Source organism: Triturus cristatus, chromosome 9 (genome assembly GCF_964204655.1).
Source record: "Triturus cristatus chromosome 9, aTriCri1.1, whole genome shotgun sequence".
Lineage (NCBI taxonomy): Eukaryota > Metazoa > Chordata > Amphibia > Caudata > Salamandridae > Triturus > Triturus cristatus.
Genome location: NC_140592.1, coordinates 416,953,902 through 416,974,900, shown reverse-complemented (window position 1 = coordinate 416,974,900; position 20,999 = coordinate 416,953,902).

The window sequence follows — 20,999 nt, the reverse complement described above, 5'->3', positions numbered from 1 at the left end:
GCACGCGGTGCGCTTCGCGCACCGCGCGCCCACTTTACGCAGTTAGTGCCGTGCACGGTGGCCAAATGGACTGAGGGGGCGGAATCAGGTATATATACACAGCAGGAGCTGCCGATCACTCTACATGCTCCCCCACAATCAGCTAGAATGACGTCTAAAACAAGGCGATTCTGAAGCGTCACAAGTCGGGTCGCTTGAAGCTCGACTGTGATATTGGTCAGTATACCAACAGTGGTATTTATTACTCCTTCTACTACTCGGGACAGTCTTCTAATTTCTTTACTGGTTACAATGGGTCCCCACATAGGCAGAACTCCCTTTATTATATCTACAAAATGTTGGGCAGGGGTGTCAGTCTGGTCAGTGGCATCTCCGTCAGTTTTTACTGACTTTAGGCTTCGTCGGTTCAGTGAATGAGACCGGTGATAATCAGAAGGCGCTATATAAACAGGAGGATATAAGAAGGACAAGTAGCATCTACCTGACCATCCTCTCGGGAGCCAAGTGTAAGCATTTTCTCCACATACAATGTATACATTTGGGGGGGTGAGTATAGGCGGGCTGCTAAAAGTTTGTAATGTATGACTATAGTTACATCTACTGTAACCAACAACTAAATGGCCAGTAACCTGTATGCAAAAGGAGGATGTACTGTTCAATACAGGGACCGGAATGACTTTTTCATTTGACACATTACGCTCTTGGAAATATCTAAAGTACTCAGTAAAGTTGAAGGACACAAAATCCAATACCTCGTCCCTTAACCAGGTGTCATTCTCATGTTCCGTATATACATTCATACAAGCGGTAGGATCCAGGGTACCATCCGTACCCTCGGCGTTAGGGGTGAATCCCTGATGTATTTCTATATAGGTCAAAATCAAATCATAATCCTTCTCTGAAAATCGGCGTCCATCAACAGCATAATGTTCATACATCATTGACAATAATCTAAACCATGCTTCACAACTGCCTAAATATGACAACGGTATTGAAATGAACAGATCATGTTTGTGCATTACTGAGGGGAGGAGCCTACATTCCCAGCAATTTGTGGTATTCGTTGAACTGTGGGTTTGATGCAACATTTCAATGAAAGCATTATTTACAAAGGTCTGGCGATGTCTTTCTTTATGCGAGGCAAAAGTCTGAAAATGGTGCTCCTCGGGGGCGGGAGTAGTAGCTATCAGGGTATGCACAGGATGATGGAATTCTAGATAAATGAACATTCCTAAACATAATATTAATGAAACAATTATTATGACAATAAAAACAATCTTGGCACGCAAGCTCCAAGTAGAAAACATTGGCAAATGTGGATGCAAAGGGCGGTGCACTATGGGACGCTCCTCTTCAGGGACAAAACGAGCAAAAGGGTACATTCTCACTAAAAGTCCAAACCTAAGCTTAGGGGAACAGAAAATCTATAAGCAGTCCAACCTGCCGGAGGGTACTTCTTTCCTGTGTACGTTATAGAGCCTCACAGGCAGACTCCTATTGTTCCATGTAATCACAAAAGAAAAACGAATACAAAAACTTCTCGCGTTGGAGTTGTACTGGGCACAACTCTTGTAGGAAGGAAACTCCACCTGAGCCCCTCCCCACTAGTCAACCAATGTCTCTATCTTCTTTCTGAACAGAGCAATATCAAAAAGTTCCAAGCTCTCAGCAGGTTCAGTCCAGTGTTCTTACTTATTCCCAGAGGCTACCCAGATCTCCCGCTTTCATTCTCTAGCCTGAGCCTGGGATCTTTGCTTTTGGTCGGGGCCACAGGTTATAGCGAACATGACCCGGTGTTTCTGGATTAATGAAAAGGACAGGCACCGTGGGGTCAGGTAAAGGATTGGGTGCGTGACTTCTCTTGTCACTCGTTGTAGCCCCAGATGCCTGATTACCTTTTACAGATGTCGCCGAACTTGCGACACCCTCCTCTCGCCCATCTGTTTCTCCGCGGGCGTCAGGGGAAGGTGACTCTTCGGCTACCTTGTCGCTTTCGTGCCTCAACACCTCGCTTTGGTCCCGCTGGTCATCCGGCAAGGGAAGGGGGACCTTCTTGAGGTGAGACACATGTATCCAATGCCGTTTCCCTTCGACCTTCACAGCCGTCCTTGTGGCCAGAAGCACCTGGAAAGGCTTGGTCCAGCGTGGGTCTAGACTCGATTTTCGTTGGTAGTTCCGAACCAGAACCCACTGTCCAGGCTCCACACCGTGTCCGGGACCCTCCGGCAGAGGCTGCAGCACTGCTGTTATCTGTTGGTGAATGGAATGAAGATCTTTAGTTAATGCGTAAAGGTAGTCTGCCAACATAGGGTACTCAATGTCTCTAAGGGATTTTGGTCGCGGAATGCCCCATACATTAGCGGGTCTACCAAATACCACCTCATATGGCGATATTCCACTACGGGAGTGAGGGGTGGTCCTTACAGATAGTAGAGCTAGAGGTAAGAGATCGGGCAACTTTAGTCCTGTGGTGTCCTGCAACTTGGCCAGCTTTAATTTAAGGATTCCGTTATATTTTTCCACCAATCCTGCTGATTGGGGATGGCGAGCTGCATGGAACTTCTGCTGTATCGCCAAGCCCTTGCAAACATGGTTAACTAGATCGGCATTGAAATGTTTCCCATTGTCACTCCAAATCACCCGGGGTATACCATAGCGGGGAAAGAACTCCTTTACCAAGGCCTTCGCAGTGGCTAAGGCAGAATTTTCCTTGGTAGGGTACGCTTCCACCCACTTGCTAAACGTACAGACCACCACCAACACGTACTTAAGATTATTAACCCGTTCAAACTGAATGAAATCCATTTGTAGTACCTCAAAAGGTAGGGTGGGTGGCGCGAAGCTACCAGTCAAAACAGGGATACTACCCCCCGGGTTATGCTATAGACAAATCATGCAATTCTGAACTAGATGCTTCGCAGTCTTGTGGATGTTGGTATTGTACCACACAGGATCCAGGATTGCGCAAATGCCTTGAATTCCCACATGTGCCGGACCGTGTGCCATGGACACAACTGTAGTCACAAAAGCGTTCGGTAGCAGCCACCTACACTTTTCAGACAGATCAACCCAACATCCATTGTCATCTAGCTTCCCTATCTGCTCTTGCCAGTATTGTAGTTCTTCAGGGGTTGCTTCTGACTGCAAATCTCTTACGCTGTCTATAGTGTTCCTGAATGCCTCCGCCTCTATCATCCCGGTATGTGAATTTGCCACAAACATGGAAGTGGTATTAGATTGGGCAGTCTCTTTTGCGATTCTGTCTGCAAAGGAATTACCCTTACCCACATCGTCAATAATTGCTTTGTGCGCACTGCACTTAACAACTGCTATGGCTTGGGGCGGGGTCAGGGCGGCTAACAATCTCAACACCAATTGGCGATTCTGTATCTTTTGTCCATGGGATGTAAGAAAACCTCTCTCTGCCCACAATCTTCCAAAGCTATGGGCTACGCCGAAGGCGTACTGGCTATCGGTGTAGACATTTATCCTCAACCCTTCACCCAATTCACAAGCCCTTAGTAGTGCGACTAACTCGGCAGCCTGGGCCGATCGATAAGGTACCTTGGCCGTCTCAACTACTGTTTGCAACGTGGTTATCGCATAAGCAGCTGTCGTAGTGCCATTGGGTAGCTGAAAACATGAACCATCAACATACAATTCCCCTTGAGGGTCGGATAAAGGAATATCTGTCAAATCTATCCGCCCCTTCTTTTCCTCTTCTGTCCGGAATATGCAATCATGTATATCTTGACTATGATCCTCCGGGGGAAGGGGTAGTAGCGTAGCAGGGTTCAAAGTGACACAACGTTTTATAGTAATGTGTGGTGCAAACAGAGTCAATTCGTACCCCGTAAGACGCGCACTAGTTAAGTGCTGAGTCTGTGTCCTGTTCAATAATACGTCCACAGCGTGAGGCACCATTACTGTCAGGTCCGTATTCAGAACAAGCCCTTCCGACTCGCGGATCGCCACTGCAACTGCAGCCGTGGCTCTCAGACAACTGGGAAGGGCCCTGGCGACATTATCCAATACCGCCGAAAAGTATGCACAAGGTCTTTGCTTACCGCCAAATCCTTGTGTTAACACTGAAAGCGAGCAGCCGTCCACCTCATGCACGTAGAGTACAAAAGGCTTCCAGTAATCAGAGGTGCCAAGCACAGGGGCAGAGCAAAGAGCAGATTTCAGAGCAACAAAAGCATTCTGACATTCAGCCGTCCAAGGTAAAGGTTCATGCACATCTTTAGTCGTTAGATGCAGGAAAGGTTTAGTCAAGAGGGAATAGTTAGGGATCCATTGGCGACAGTAAGAAGTTATGCCAAGCAAAGCGCGGACATCAGGTTGCGTGCAAGGAACAGGCATGTTAGATATGGTTAGAATACGATCAGGTGTTAGTCGTCGTCCCTCCTTCGACAGGAGATGACCGAGATAGGTCACCTCCGGTCGACAATATTGAAATTTGGACAACAAGACTTTGTTACCGTGGTCTGCCAGGTGCTGTAGCAGGGCAGACGTCGCCAATCGGCAGCCATGCTCAGTATCAGAGGCCACAAGAAGATCATCAACATACTGCACTAAAACATTACCGGGCGGCAATGTTAATGTGTCCAATAATGTTTTGAGCGCTTGGCTATAGATACTAGGACTCTCCGTATAGCCCTGTGGGGCGCGACAAAATCTGAAGCTGCGGCCTCCTAAAGAGAATCCGAAAAGATAACGGCTATCTGGATGTATGGGAATACCGAAAAAGGCATTCTTCAAATCAATGACAGAGAAAAATCTAGCCGTCGGAGGAATCATGGTCAGGATAGTAGTGATGTCAGGCACTACAGGATATTGGGGTACGACAATCTTATTGATTTCTCGCAGGTCGATCACAAAACGATAAGTATCAGCATAATCAGGACTCTGATCTATCGGGGCCCGTTTAAGAATAGGAAGAATAGGGCTGTTGCACGTGTTGGAAGCCGTCTCTTCCACCACCCCCATGCGGATCAAATCGTGAACAATGGACAGTAATGCCTGCTCCCCTGCGGGGGCAATTTTATACTGCGGAACTCTGGGTAATCGAGCATTTTGTTTCAGAGTGATCGAAATGGGTGGTATGCTCAACAACCCCACATCAGTATCTCCGGTAGCCAGAGACTCTGTGGAATCTTGGCGAGCTCAGGGGGCAAAGGGTCCGTTTTAGAGAAACATTGTGCAGAGGGAGGTAAGGGTTTCCTAATCGTTAAGTAGACACCATCAGGAGAGCAATAGATGCGGGCATACAGCCTCTTCAGTATGTCCATACCCAAAAGATTCTCCCCACATTGTGAGGTCAAAAGGAAAGGTGAATCAATTGAAATCGGCCCCAAGTTAAGAGAAAGAGGTTGAGAGATGGGGCTTACCACTGGAGTTCCGGAGAAACCGACAGACACATTATTCTGGCCAGACAGAGCAGCCCCAGGGACGAGGGCGTGTGAAACAGAACTGTTCATAGCCCCTGTGTCAACTAGAAACTTACCCGATGCATCCATTAACCGAGCATGTACGTAAGGTCCGTTTTGATCGATCGGAATCGACACGCGTCGCCCACTCTGTCCTCGGCGTCCCTATGCTTCACTATAGCCTGCCGAGTCATTACTTACACATCCTTCGTTATAGTACTGTCTTCCCCGACCATGATCAAAACAATTCTGGCTATCCTCACCTTGCTCAGCTCCGTCTTGTCTCATATATCCACCTCGACGACCACTTCCCCGGCCTCTTCCTTGACCCCTCGAAACCCCGTTCTGCGCCTGCAGCAACGGACACTGAGCTCGCCAGTGTCCTTCCTGCTTACAGAAGGCACACTGATTTATGCCTAAATCAGTTCGTCCCCCACCTTGTCCGAGCCCCGCCCCTCGCGGGGCGAAATTCTGTGTTCCTCTACCCCTGCTGCGTCCCCTCTCAACTTGCTGTAACAAAACCCTAGTTTTCAAGTCTTTTGATTTCTTTTCCGTCTTTTCCTTACTCTCATTCTCCCGATGCTCATAGTATTGGGCCATGCTCAGAATGGTCGAGGGGGTCGATGTAGTCCAAGTACTCTCTGCAGCCTGAAGTCGGGCCGATATCTCAGGCAACAGGGTAGTTACAAATCTGTTGACAAACAGACGTATGCCACCCTCCTTGGACAAGTCTTGCCCACTGAAATCAATAAAAACTCCCTCGAACCTCGTGAAAAAGTCGGACACATTCTCGTCCTTCTTCTGCTTGCATGCAGTCAACTTGTCCCAATCCACCTTCCTAGGAGGGATTAGGGAATGCATATAGGTTATTAGTTTCTCCGGTAAAGCCAATACCTCACTTCTAGGTTTATCCCCTGGCTTACGATCCCTGTCCCAGTCTCTCAATTGCTCCCATGTTCCTCCGAACTCCGCCACATGATCCTGATCATGTACCTGCCGCCATATGTCCACCGGTACCAATAGAGCAAAGAATAGCTCAATATCAGCCAGTGTCATCACCGCCGAGGAGGCGGCTTCCGTGAGTTCCTTATAATATGCGGTAGGGTTCTTCCTGGGGTCAGGCAACTGAGTTTTCAAAGAAAGTACCTCACTACGTTTCCAGGGGGTATATACCCATTGCTCCTGGAAACGGGCGGCTACCCTTGGGCGGGTGACCGCTCCTTGTGCATCTATTATCTCTGTTACTTCGGGTGATAAATAGGATGCACCTCACGCATCGGGAATTGCTGTACCCCTACAGGGCTAGCTGCGTGCAGGCGCATTCTGTAATTGACTAAAGTGTTCACGTTCCCATACACTGCATCTGGACTCAACTGAGATCTATGGGCCTGAGTGCAAATATCATAGAGGATGGCCGGAGCTCTGTCCTCTTTATAGGCTTGTTCCCACAATGAGATGAGGCGTTGGGCCATATGGGCCAACGCGTGTTTCTGCATTACCGGTTCATAATCTCGCATGGTATTCCATATGTCAGTCAGGGTATAGATAGGTTGCCGCATCCACTGGGATGCCTGGATTGCAATGGCCTCCTTCTCCCCGGCTCCTAAGGCTGACCGGGTGAACAACTTCCTGCCATCTAATGAACCGGTCGGATGTACTGGAGTTGAAACAGCTGCGAAAGGGGTTGCACTCGTGGAGGAAGAGGTCAGGGCGGAAGGGGAATACATGGCCCCCGGTGACAGCTGTGGAGCTTCAGCTGTCGAGGCCGACAGCAAATTGGGCCATAGGGCCATACTTTCCGAGACAGAGGAGGACAGCCGTGAATGATCAAGGACCGGCGCAAGGGAGGGGGGCTGAGGCGCTGACGCGACTGAAATTGCTGGAGAGACAACTGGCGCCGACGCGGGGTCAACAACCGGTGCCCCGGCCGATACGACAGCAGCTGTTACCTCCGGATACAACCGTTGCGGGACATACGGGGGTGGCGGTCGCTTTTCCAGCAGGTCTTCTATCTCATATTCTGCATTGGGTCGGGCCACATAAATTTTGTCAACCTTCAACCTAAACTCCCGATTCATACAATCGATTCCTTTCTCAACCCTTGCTCTGTCGTAGGTTACAGCTTTCTGAGTTACGGTCTGACCTGCCTTGGCTCTCGCCAACTTCTCCCCCCTCATCCGTCTTTGCTTGGCCTCTTTCTGCCAGGCGTTTAAGGCGCCAAACATAGATTGTCTACTGCGCCTGGAGAATAGTTTCTCCTGTAGGAAGGCAACTTTCTTTTCATCAAAGGAACCAGTCTTCCGCCACTGCAACTCTTCATTACCTTTCGTATACTTGTGCCACAGGGTGTTGAACAATATGGGGGCAATTCCGTGCTTCACATACATAAAATGGCTGGGGCTGCCTTCCGGTGGGGCAGGCTGACTCTCGGCCAACGGAGAGTCGCTGGTCCGACAACAACAACCAAAACAATTCAATTTGCTGAAACACGACATGTTGGTTAGTTGGACAAACACAAATACCATATAACAGACTTTACACCACAAATAACATATATGTCGACATTACTTTCTGCAGTTTACCCTATCAACATTTGATGCATCCAAACAAACGAACAGAGCCCGTCGACTCCCGTTCGTGGAGAATTATTCAAAAAGGATCAACACGATCACAAAAGGCCGTAACCACGGACTGGACTACGGACCATCCCATGACCTCCCTGGTTCACCACTGAGACTGTTCTGATGTAGACCAAGCCATACTTCAGATATGTCTCATGGCTACCCAGTTATAGCCACAGGCGCTTTCGAGTGCAATCCGGCCACGTATTACTCACAGGTAACAACTAGGCATCTGATCAGTATCTCAAAATATCACAAAAAGATCCGCGGAGTCTCTACAGACAGTCCCTACTGGGCCATCCTGCAAGACCTCCGTAATTCCCCTGGGGCACTCACGACCCCTCAAATCAAATACAGTTAACTGCTCCATTTGCACCGCTCAACAGTGCGTGCTTCAAATCAATGCACCGCTCAACAGCGCACGTTCCAAACAAACAAATTACTCACCGGGTGCACCCAGGTACGAATGTTCGTTCTCCGCTGCCAACTTCTTACCACCAATACGGTCAGCTCCTGGGTCAAGCCCGTAGGACCCCGGTGAAGGGTCACTAGCAGCAGAGGGCGCCACGAGCGGGAGCGCGGAGCGGACGTAGACTCCCCTCCGCCCACCCGGCCAAGACGCCCCCGATCCCCTCACCCGTTTACGGGGAAGGAGAAGACCCTGTCATGGGGTCCCTTCGTGGTCGCCAACTGAAGTAATCTAATAGTAATCCCAAGGGCCACACTTACCAGTGGCCCGCAATTTCAAGTCAATAATAAGCAGTTGGCAACGTAGAAGGTTCAAGCGTTTATTGGCCACAATAGAACTCTACAGTAGAGGAGCCTCATCGAACCTCACCTAGCAGGTGCGCCGAAGAAGACTCCTGGCCCCTTGACAGAACAACACTTATATACATTACAGATTCAGCATACAAAGCATTGCAAGCGGAAAAGTACCAGTTAGTCCTAGAGCTCCTAAAATGAGCTCATACCATCTGCCCGTATAAGGTTACTATCTTGTTCAAAGAAGGTCGGCCGGGTGACTCCCTTTCGTCTCGGGCACAGAGGAATTTAGCTTAGTACTCCCTTCTGCAGATGTGACCTTGGGCCTTAGCCGTAAATACAATTCACCCTGTCTTTTAGGCTGGTACAAGCTAAATCATACAAATAGCGTTTACAGAGAATCACGTGACTGAGGCCTAGTTAGTTGTGATCCAATATGGCTGAACTGCGGCTTTTCGGCCCTTTCTATCATACAGGATACTATAAGGAATAAGCCATCTTAGGAAGCAGTTCTATGTACAATAAAGGGAGACACAGCCCTAGATACGTTATGCTAACTTTATATACTGGCCTGAATCCCACAGTAACTCTAAAACATGCCGACCTGCGTACGTTGGGAGAAGAGGATGAAAACTGCTGAACACTCTGTAACAGAGCTACAGTCCTCAAGCAAAGTACTGGAGCGGGAGGTACAGAAACTTCAGGTCGCTACGAAGGGGATGGAAGCCCGGCTGGAAGATTAGGAAGGGAGAGCACGCAGGAACAACGTCCACATCCTGGGTGTACTAGAATGGGTGGTGGGCCTGGTGGTGGACCTCTTTGTTGAAGATCTGATTCAGAATCATCTGCTGGCCCACTCATTCTCTCGATACTTCTCTGTGGAAAGGGCCTACAGGGTTCCCAGTGGTCCCCCCAAACCCGGCGCCCCTCCATGTCCTCTCATAGCCAGATTGTTGAACTATAGAGACAGGGACGTAATTTTTAGGGGTGGGCAAAATTTGCATAGTCGCGCTACACAAAGTTCTGCGAAATGGTAAAAAATCTCCGCAAGCACGCAAAAATTCCGCTAACACGCGGAATTGCTTGTTTGCGATGCTTTTTTCCTGTTCACGAACGCTGTTTGCATGCTCGGGGGAAATTTCTCGCAAACACGCATTTTGAAGGCGCGAACAAGCAGAACGGAATTTACCGCCCAGGCCTAGTAATTTTGCAAGCAGCGCGTGCTTCTCCTCCCATGAAATTTGAAAATTCTACGATTACTTTGTTCCCGGACTTTATGGTCAAGGTCCAGAAAATGAGAAGATCCTTCTTGGAAGTTAAAAGGGCACTCCAAGGAAAAGAACATTAAATATGCCATGCTCTTTCCAGCAAAACTTAGAGTAACGACATAGGGCAAAGTCTGGTTCTTCTCAACTCCGGAGGACACTTGGGACTGGTTTGATCAAAGGCAGGCGCGTAGCTCCTCTCAGCAGGACTCACAGAGGCAAGAGTAGGGGCATAAAAATCAACACGAAGATCTTGACTCCAGGGAAGGCCTTCGTTAGAGCTACTATGGCATTCAGCTATCTGTCAGTTTTATTGGCTGTTGTTTCCTGAAGCTAGGATTAGAAGCTGCTCGGCACCACCCAAGACTCGAACGTTGAGCTGTATATTATTAACCCCTTCAGTGCCCGCCCCTTTCCCCGCCCTGTGCCGGCCGTTTCATTAGCGGGCGGGGTTTGTGACGAGCTGGTCTCGTCATGGGCACAGCGCAACCGCGGCCCATGACGAGACCAGCTCGTCACGGGCATTGAAGAGGTTAAGTAACTTTGTCTTTGAGAGGGGGTTGCCCAGTTGACGGTTGGGCTTGGAAACTTTCTTGCTGTTATTACGCCTTAGTTTCTCGTCCCTCATTAAGAGAAGCAGCTCGCCATTATTGGGGCTTCATAGGCCTTTCTATATGGGGGCTCTGGTATAAATTGGGGTATTATAAGATCTTGGACTGGAGTGGGCGGGGCCAAGTTCCCTCTACATAAGTTTATGGGGTTGGGTAAACAGGCACTCTGCACATTTGGGGGGTGGGCAGTTTGAAGTCCACGTTGTAGGGAGTCACGGTGGGGGGGAGGGGGTGGTTTGGCTTCCGAGGGGTTTGTTGTTTGGTTATTGCATGCTCATTTCTATTTGTAACTTTTTTTTTTTAACAGTGCAAGACAGGTACACATTTGGAAACAGGACGTCCGACATTAACATACGAGAATTATCTGACCAGATTGTTGATTCCCCTCCTAGTTAGGAAATGGTGCTACATCATAGTGCCTGTTTTTGATCCAGAGGCAGAGTCCCCCCTGATGTTTTGTATACATAACTAGTAACTTGAAACAACCTTTGCCCGCAGACCGGCTCAAGCTGCTGTTGTGGAGTGTCAATGGGCTTGGGGACAGAATTAAGAGAGGAATTGTCCTACATACTTAAAGAGGCAGGCCCCTGACGTGGTACTGCTACAGGAAACGCACATACAGGGTTCCACATACAGCACTTTGAATAGGTGGGGGTATAAATTGGTGGCTCATGCAGGCTATACTAAATGCTCTAGAGGAGTAAGGATTTTTCTTCGTAATCATCCCCTTTTCAGGTCCAGACCATCACACTTGTACATTCCTCCTCGACTTCACCTCCCGACCCTAACTGACCTAGGTATACATTTGCTCAATCTGCAGGAGGGAGAGTTGTTATTCGGGGACGATTGTAATGCAGCGTTAAACAGTGAGAGAGATAGACTTCCTGCGAGGCCGGAGGAGCCGGTGGGAAAAGTGCTTGGAGATTTTCTGAAGGCAATGGTTCTGCTGGACCTCTGGAGAGCCCAGAATCCATCCTCCCTCCAAAGCACCTTTCATTTAGGAGCCCATGGAAATTTGTCCCGTATTGACTACATCTTTTGCAAAACAGATCAGCTTTCCATGTTTAGCGAAGTGGGGCACCTCCCTAGGGAGATCTCCGATCACTCACAGCTGATAGCTACATATGGCGGACAACCCTCTGAGCATTGAGGTGGCATGCAGCTTAATACATGGTATTTGAGGCTCCCTACAGTCCGTGAGGGGCTGATTAACGCAACAGAACACTATTTTAAAGAAAATGTGGGTTCCGTGGCTTCGGCCTCCACGTTATGGGAGGCGAACAAAACTGTTGTCAGGGGACAGGGTGTTTCTATGATAGCTGGGCATAAGAAGGAAAAGCAGAAACAGCTACTGGCTCTAATAACCCACCTAGAGAAGGATTTAGTGACGGCAACATCCCCCGAACTCCAGCATAAGTTGCTCCTCAAACAGAAGGATTATAGAGATATTGCTGAAGAGGCGGCAAAGGCCTATTATCGAGTCATGCATTGTAGAGTCTATGAAGTAGGTGATAAGGCAAATGAGCTTTTGGCATGGCTTGACCGGAGTGAGCAGGCCTCAAGATGTGTCTCGGTGATTTTCACAGAGGGTGGGGATCACCTCACAGATAAGAAAAGAATAGCAAGAGCCTTTGCGGAACAGCTCAAAGCAGTATACTCCTCTGCGAATATGTATTACGGAGATAAGGCGGCTGAACTGCTGTCCACCCTACGACTCCCTGTGCTGGACGACACAGAAGTGGAGGAGCTCGAGTTAGATTTGTTCAAAGAGGAGGTTACCAAAGCAATTGGGGCCTTGCAGTCTGGAGAGGTGATGGGTCAGTGTGGTGTCCCAATAGAATTGTTTAAACTCAATTCATCTAATATTGCCCCCTATCTCATAGACATGTATGAAGAGAGTGTGGCCACGGGTTGCCTTCCTGAGGCACAAAGGCTGGCAAATGTGGCAGTGATATATAAACAGGGTAAACCGCCAGACCACTGTGGGTTGTATTGGCCAATATCGTTACTAAATCCAGAAGTGAAAATCTTAGCGAAAATTTTGGCTACACAATTGTCACCCCTGCTCCATAAAATGATTCACCCCGACCAATCGGGATTTATGCCTGGTAGGAACACGGCGCTCAATTTGTGGAGGCTTCATGGGGTTCTGAGCAGACCCCAGACTATACAAAAGGACACTGTCATTATGTCATTAGATGCAAAAATGGCATTTGATCTGATAAAATGGCCCTATCTCTTTGCGGTGCTAGAATGATACAGTCTTTGCCCGCAATTTCTGTCTTGGGTGCGACTGATGTACTCGGAACCCTTGGCAAGAATGACAGTCAATGCGAGTAGCTCAGCACCATTCGCCCTGCATAGGGAGACCCGACAGGGTTGTCCTATTGATGGAGCAAGGTTTCGTAAAGAAGAAACTTGCTCAGATGCAATCCTCTCAAATAACGCGTAACACTTTAATCAACTTGTTTGTAAATACTAACATTACATTACACACAATATATCGTATCTAGGGGAAGCTTTCATATGTGTATTACTAACCAGTAACCCGAGTGTCTTAAAATGGGCAACAAAACGCGGGAATTTCACTACGCATGGAGGGAATCTTTTGCAGCTGCGCAATAGCGTTTAAAATGGCTTGAAACTCACATGTTAATGCACATGCTACTGCTTAAACTAAACCTTTCAAGTTCTACTAATTGCTAATGCGAAAGATTATTATAAGTAAATGGGATTAGAGTAGTGATAAGTGGTATACAGTAAATTCATTTAGTTTCGTATTCTAACATGTCTTTTTCTGACTTTATTATTAGTTCGTATTTGGGCCTTGGAGGGTGACTGAAACTCCTACCCCACTTGATCGGTGCGCACATGCACTAAACCCTGCCTGGAACTATGATGACACCATTGAAACCCAGCCAAGGTCAAGCTGGGAAAAAGCACATGGGAACTTAACCCATCGACCCGGACAAGAGCAACATATTGTAAAATTGTATAAATTGTATTAAGCATAATGTGAAATGCAGGTGGGAATAAAGCTTTGGGAAAATAAATTAAGGGGCAGAAACATAGAACAAAGAGCCTAATGAAAAATATTACATTGAACTCACCTCCTTGCCCTGTCCAATCAGAAATAGGGGAAAACATTAGTTTGAAACATTTGGGTGTGGTACACAAACACAGAATAGTATAATAGCGGTAAGTTAGTTAGTCAGATCCGTCTTGCTGGAGGAATCCGACCTGACACGTATGCTGTCCGAGACACTGTCTCAGACCCTGTAGATGCCAGAGACCCTGCTCGAGAGACCGAAATACTGATTTATAATCCAATCATCTAGAAGGGGAGTTGCGGAAGAGAAAATCGAGGAGAGTAGTGCTAGAGAGGGGTGCATCGCTGGCGTTGCACTCAGAAGAGGTCACCTTTCCGGTCCTGAACCTGTCCTGATCCTCTGTCTTCCACCTGTCCCGGTGGACTCCATCTAGCCCATCTTCAAGATAAGTTTTTAGTATCCAGAGGGCATTTCCCCCACAGATAAGGAGCCGGTTGGCATTCGCTGACTCCATGAATTGTTAGTCAGATGTTTGACCGGACTGTGCACAACTCTATGTGAGGTGTTGCACATAAGGGGAAGAATTTTTATAATAATTACACAGAGCATCAATACTTTGATTTTAATGATATGTATTCCCTCTCCCCTACAGATTGCCCTCTTTTTTCTTGATTACTATGTCCTGATGAAGACCCGCTTCTAAGGTCACCCCGCAGCTTTGGGTCGAAACGTCGATAATCTTCATTTATTCAGCCTGAACTGAATCCCTTACCCACAGAGAGGCAGTATATTGTCTTAAGCAAATACCTCTATTCTATGAAGTGAACTCATCTGTTTGACATACTATCAGAGAGGAGTCCTGCAGTTACCTGTGAGCATAGCTGATTCAAATCTAATTATTTATGTTTTGATTCCCCCTTTTTCTTATACCACGTTCGCACAAGCACTTTTTCTGAGCATTTTTTGCACATAATGTGGCACCCGTTGTATGTAAATAATTTATTTATGCTGTTGATTTTGACTACAATTTGAATTGTGTGCATTCAATTGTGTTTTTTTGTGTATAGTATATTTTTGTACTCTTTTTCCTACAGAAAAGAAAGTCCCTCCTTTCCTCAGGATAGGAGGTCTGTGACCACATTTGTAGGAATAGGATATGTTATTTTTGTACATTCTGGGTATTTTTTCATTGTCCGTTAGGACCATTTTGTTGCCTGTATCGCATTGTCCCCAGGTCCTTTGGCAGTTTAAGTTACCACATTATTTTTTAATAGCTATGTGCATAGGGGGCCTACTTAGCCGGTCACTTATCAATATATAAATGGAGGGTTTAAGTCTGCCAACAGGGGTTATTTTGACAGGTCAAATTTGCAGTAAAAACTGCACAGCCAGGTTACTATTGGGAGACCTGCAGTCATGACATCACTCAATGCTTTCACAGCACAGATATTTGATTCATCAGTTTATTCACTACATTTATAGGGGAATCTTGGTTTCTACAGACAATTTAAGCAACGCATGTTGGATACTCTAGGTAACTAAGGGACATATTTACAAGCCCCTTTTGCCACCAGAGCGTCATATTTTGTGACGCCCCAGTGGCGTTGCGCCATTCCCCATATTTACAAGGTGGTGCTAAGCCACTTAACGTGGCTTAGCAGGGTTTCACACCAAAACTCGGCAGCAGATACTCAGTTCTTATGTCAGCAGCTCTTCTTTGTCCATTTTCTTCTTAGGTACATTGAATCTAAAGTTAAGGATCTAGGTGTGCCACCTAAATACTAAATTTAGGGGTGTCACAGGGGGAGACAGGTAGTAGCCAAAGGGCTACCTACCATTAGGGTGTCTACACCCTCTATGTGAAAACTTCCTTTGGGGAGTGGGCACAGACCTGACCATAATTGACTAATTCCCTCTCAAAAGACAAAAGGAGAAAAGTGAAAAGTGGGCTCCCTATCTCTTGCCCCACCTTAGGGGTGGTGCTGGCTGAATTTGGACCCACCTCCTCATTTAACCTATTTTCCCACCTGTCCTCCAAGCAAATATGGAGCAGGATAGGGGAGTTGGCATCCTCTACTATCTGGAGATGCCTGGTTGCATTTAAAAGGTCAACAAATGATTGGCACTATTAAATTAATAATAGTGTGCCCATTACGCACTCCTGTGAGACGTAGTCTCCTTGCAATTGTAAACTTGTTTCATGTAATGATAACAGTAGACATTCTTCAATCCCAATGTTCTTCTTGATTTTATTGCATCATCTTCTTCATTGTTGTATCATAATTAATTAATTTGATATACATTACATCACTATCTGCGTGGTTGTAATTTGTTTCCTGAATTAGCTTCATTCAGTGCTGTAAATCCCTAAGCATTTCAGGACTGAGCCCTTCTTCAGGGGAGTGTAGATAATCGTGTAATCGAACGCAGAATTATTCATGTGCTCGTAAGCCTCTGTAAAACGGTAGCCGTTATGAAGCTAATTCAGGAAACAAATTACAACCACGCAGATAGTGATGTAACATATATCAAATGAATTAATTATGATACAACAATGAAGAAGATGATGCAATAAAATCAAGAAGAACATTGGGATTGAAGAATGTCTACTGTTATCATTACAATTGCAAGGAGACTATGTCTCACAGGAGTGCGTAATGGGCACACTATTATTAATTTAATAGTGCCAATCATTCCTTGATATAGTATCCAACTCCCCAAGGTCAGAGGGAGACACCCATCAGCACTCAAAAGTACAAAAGGATTAACGTAACCACACGGAGCTATACCCGCTAAACCAGAGTGTGCCACACATCCTTTCTTTCAATTTGCATTTAAAAGGTGACATCGCCTTTGAATATTCCCGCCTTGGAATGCCATTCTGGCCTGGAAGAGGTGTGAAGCACCTCTGACCAGTGAATGCTTTGTTCCTGGCCTCTGAGAATGCAGGCTCTCACCCCATGAGGTCAGAAGCATGTCTGGTGGTGGCCGGCTTGTAAGACTGGTTAGAGACTACACCAGTGTTTGGTAGGTTTCAAGGGGACCCTCGATCGTGTTCCAGTGTGCATTTATTATGAATTCCAACACTGGCATCAGTGTGGATTTATTGAAATGAGATGTTTGATACCAAACATCCCTGGGTACAGTGAAGCAATCATGGTGCTGGGGAACTCGTAATGACTGGTGTCCAGCCCATGTACTCTCTATGGCTTCCCTGTGCACTTACAAAAACCAAAAATGGACTTAGATGTTGTAGGGCCTTATCTGCTCATGCAGATATATCCACATATAGGATACAGTGCACCCTGACTTAGGGCTATATGGCCTGCAGTAGGGGTGGCTTGCCTATACCTCATGCAGTGCCTGTAGGTATGGCACACAGAGATGTGTATCATGTCGACTCTTCCGTTTTCTCTGCACCGAGACGCGCAGTCTGCAGTGGCAGTCAACAGGATATTGGAGAGGGGTCCCTAGGGTGGCACCATTTGTGCTGCAGCCCTAGGGGACCCTCTCCAGTCCTAATGGCCTAGGTACCAGGGGTGTTTTACTAATGACTTATAAGGATTGCTGAAGTTTAGCCAATTGTGGTACAGGTTTGAGAAGGGGTCTGGCACTGGGAACTTGGTGAGCATGGACCAAGTGCTTTTGTGGTCAAAATCACATCATGTTCCAGTCAAAAAGTGGGTGCTAACCATGTCAAAAGAGGCTTTTATCCAGCAATATCATTGTTATTGTTATTATTATTATTATCATCATTATCATTATTATTGCTGAAACTTTAGATTGTGCTATACCTTTAACTCTCCGAATTGTTTTAGGTTAAATAGTATTCTCCTTTATATAAACTACAACATCTGTTGGTTTTTAGACGTTGTTTTTTTTGTTCTTTTTTTTTTGTTCTCATTGTGCAATGTTAACGGAAAGGGTGAGACGGGAGCCCCTGTCCTATCCTGTCCGGTCTGGTTTGTGTTACGTTACTCCTTTGTAGTTTGGGTCTGGGGTTGTAGATAGGAGATTTTGACCTTTCCCTTGGAGGGGCCCCCTTGTTGCCCAACCATAACTTGGCGTGTTTTGGGAGGGAGCTAGTCTTTAAGACTACTCGTTCGAGCCCATTGCTTGAGTGCCATTACTTAATCGTTGGATTTATGCTTCGGGGTGGTATTTAATTATGATTGTTAAAGTCTTCCCAAATACTCCAGAATGTATGCCTCTTGCTTACCCTCCCACCTTTGTCTAAATTATACACTCTTAATATTGAGGATCGCCATTCTCTAAGAGTTGGAGGAACTGGTTTCACCCATTTTATACAAATTTCTCTCCTGGCCAATAATGTTAATAAAAAGAGTAGCTTAACTCGCTCTTTGTCTAGATTCTGGTAATTCGTACTGCTATGACCTATCCCAAAGATAACAAACTGTATGCATACATCTACGGGTTGTCCTAGGAGGCTAGAGAGAAGCTTACCCACATCATTCCAGAACTGTTCGAGCTGGGGGCACTCCCGAAACATGTGGAGGTCATCCGCTCTTTCCTTCCCACACTTTGGGCAGCATCTCACTATTTGCTTGTTGATCTTAGACAGTTTTTTCGGAGACCAGTACGCTCTGTGGGTAGTAAAAAGGTGATTTTTTCTCAAATGAGCGGATTTAACTACACGCCAGCATGTAGCCATTGATACTTGCCATAAGTGTGGCATATCCAGCGTCAGCAGCTCCTTCCCACATATCTCATTTGGAATCAAGAATTTTTCTTCCCCGACCTGTATAAGAGCCCAGAACCAACATGAGATTTCTTTTTTAGGGGACTTATTCTCCTGAAATAGCTTTTCAGTTTCCATGGTTCCTGTTACCTCTTCCCCAAGGCTTTTGACCCAGTGCTGTAGCTGATAGCACTTACATTTTGTGATGTTACCTTTGGTTTTGTTTACCAGGACTTCCCAACTGATGATTGAACCTTGCTCCTCCCTCTTTTATGCGAATCACTAATCTGTCTTTGAGGTATTCCGAGGTGCCGGGCGAGTCCCAAATTGGAGCAAAGTCACTGTAGTAGGAGATTTTCAGTGTACTCCTTATCTGATACCATGATTTCATGGCTGATTGGAGGGTCTTCAATCTTATCTTTTTGAAGAATTTTAGATGCACATATTTGTACAGAAAGTGATTATCACCCTTCTTGATTAGTGCTTGCATATATGTGGGGTATGCCTCGTAACTACCCAGTAATATTTTTGAGTATTTAAATTGGAATGCCTTGCAATACACCCACATGTCCGGACTTGCTATTCCACCCTGGGATTTTTTCCTTCTCAAATTTCTCCAGGCGATACTTGCCCCCTTTGCGGCCCAAATAAAACTGTTTAGTTCACCTCATAACATTTTCAACCATACATTTTTGTATTCAAGAGGTATAGCACTAAAGATATAAGTAGATTTTGGTACAACTGACATGTTGATTATGTTGGATTTCCCCATAAAGGTTAGTGAGAGCCCACCCCAGGCTTTGAGGAGCTTCCTAAATTCCCCTAAAATTCTCTGAAAATTCACATTCGATATTTTTTGTCTTTTACCAGCTCTATACCGAGATATTTTATTTTTTCCTTTACCAGTGGGTTATTTGAGAAGTGGTTCCATTCCATAATCTCGGATTTTGACTGGTTTATCATATATCCAGAAACATTTCCAAACTGAATCATGACCTCCTCGATTATTGGGAAAGATGTTGCCAGATTGCTAGTGAATAGCATCAGGTCGTCGGCACATAATGCCACTTTTTTCTCAAAACCTTGGTGAAGAAATTGTGTAATCTCCTGGTTTCCTCTCAGCATGCAGGCTAGCGGTTCTATGTAGAGGTTAAACAGTAGGGGAGAAAGGGGCCAACCCTGCCTAGTGCTTCTCCTGATTGTTATTATATCAGTGAGGCTATCGTTAACCAGAACTTTTACTGAGGGATTTTTGTATATTAATTTTACTGCCTTTTGGAAGTTTTCTCCCAAATTAAATTTTCCCAATGCTTCATTCAAAAATGCCCAGCTTACTCTGGCAAATGCTTTAGCTGCATCGAAGGTGATGATTGATAGTGGGGTTTTATACTGAGTCGCTATATCTATTACACCAATTAGTTCTTGGGTTAAATCCTGTATTTGTCTCCCCTAATAAAAACCTTGCTGGTTCAAATGGATTAAAAGATCAGCAACCTTGCCCAGCCTTTTAGCTAATATTTGTGTAAAGATTTTATAGTCTGTGTTTAAAAGAGAGATCGGCCTATATGATTCGCACTTGGTTGGGTCTTTCCCTGGTTTTAGTAAGATGCATATGATAGCCTCATTCAAAGAGTTAGAGAGCTCTCCTTGATCCAAAAAAATGTCATTCAAAAGGTCTGTCATGGGATAGACTAGGACTTCCGACATATTGACATACAGATCGTTGGGCAATGAGTCCGGACCTGCTGCTTTCCCCTTTTTCAAGAATCGGATAACCTCTGCCATGTCCTCCTCTGTAATTTCTTGGTTTAGCTTTTCCATTTGTTCTTGACGCAGGTTTGGGAGTGCTTTCTTTTCCAGGAAACTAGATATCTCTTCTGAAGTTGTGGAGCGTTCTTCGCCATACAGATTTTCGAAAAAGTTTACGAAGGCCTCCTTAATCTTGGAGTGCTCCGAACTATAAGCAGGTTGATTATCAATTTGAATGATTGTTACCCTGTTTCGCGTTTGATCAGTTTTCAATTTCCATGCTAAGATCTTACTACATCCTTCCCCGTATTCATACTGCGAGAGTTTGCTAGCTTCCCCCTTAATATCTTTTTCAGTATGTTGAAGAGAGCCTCCTTCTTTACATTTTTTTCTTCTTCTATCTTAGCTAATTCATTAGGGTTCTCCTCTTGTAGTAGATTTTGCTCCAGTGTTTTTATTTCATTTTCTGTTTGACTTATCAAGGCCCTAGTGCTCCTATGTTTGTGTGTCGCGAGATTTTGGATTTTCCCACTTATGACAGCCTTATATGTATCCCATAATATTTGTTTAGAGGTCCTGCCCTCATTCGTTTGAAAAAACTGAGCTGTTTCATTGGCCATATCTCAATATTTACGGATTCTAAAAAAATACTGCGATCAACCCTCCACCTTGATGGTGGTGAAGAGACTATGGGCGCTAGTTGTAGTAAAACTGCCGAGTGGTCCAATAGGTGCGCCGGTAGATGCTCTACTTTCTGAATAATACCAGTCAGATTACTATCAATAAGAAAAAAGTCTATTCTTGACGCATGGT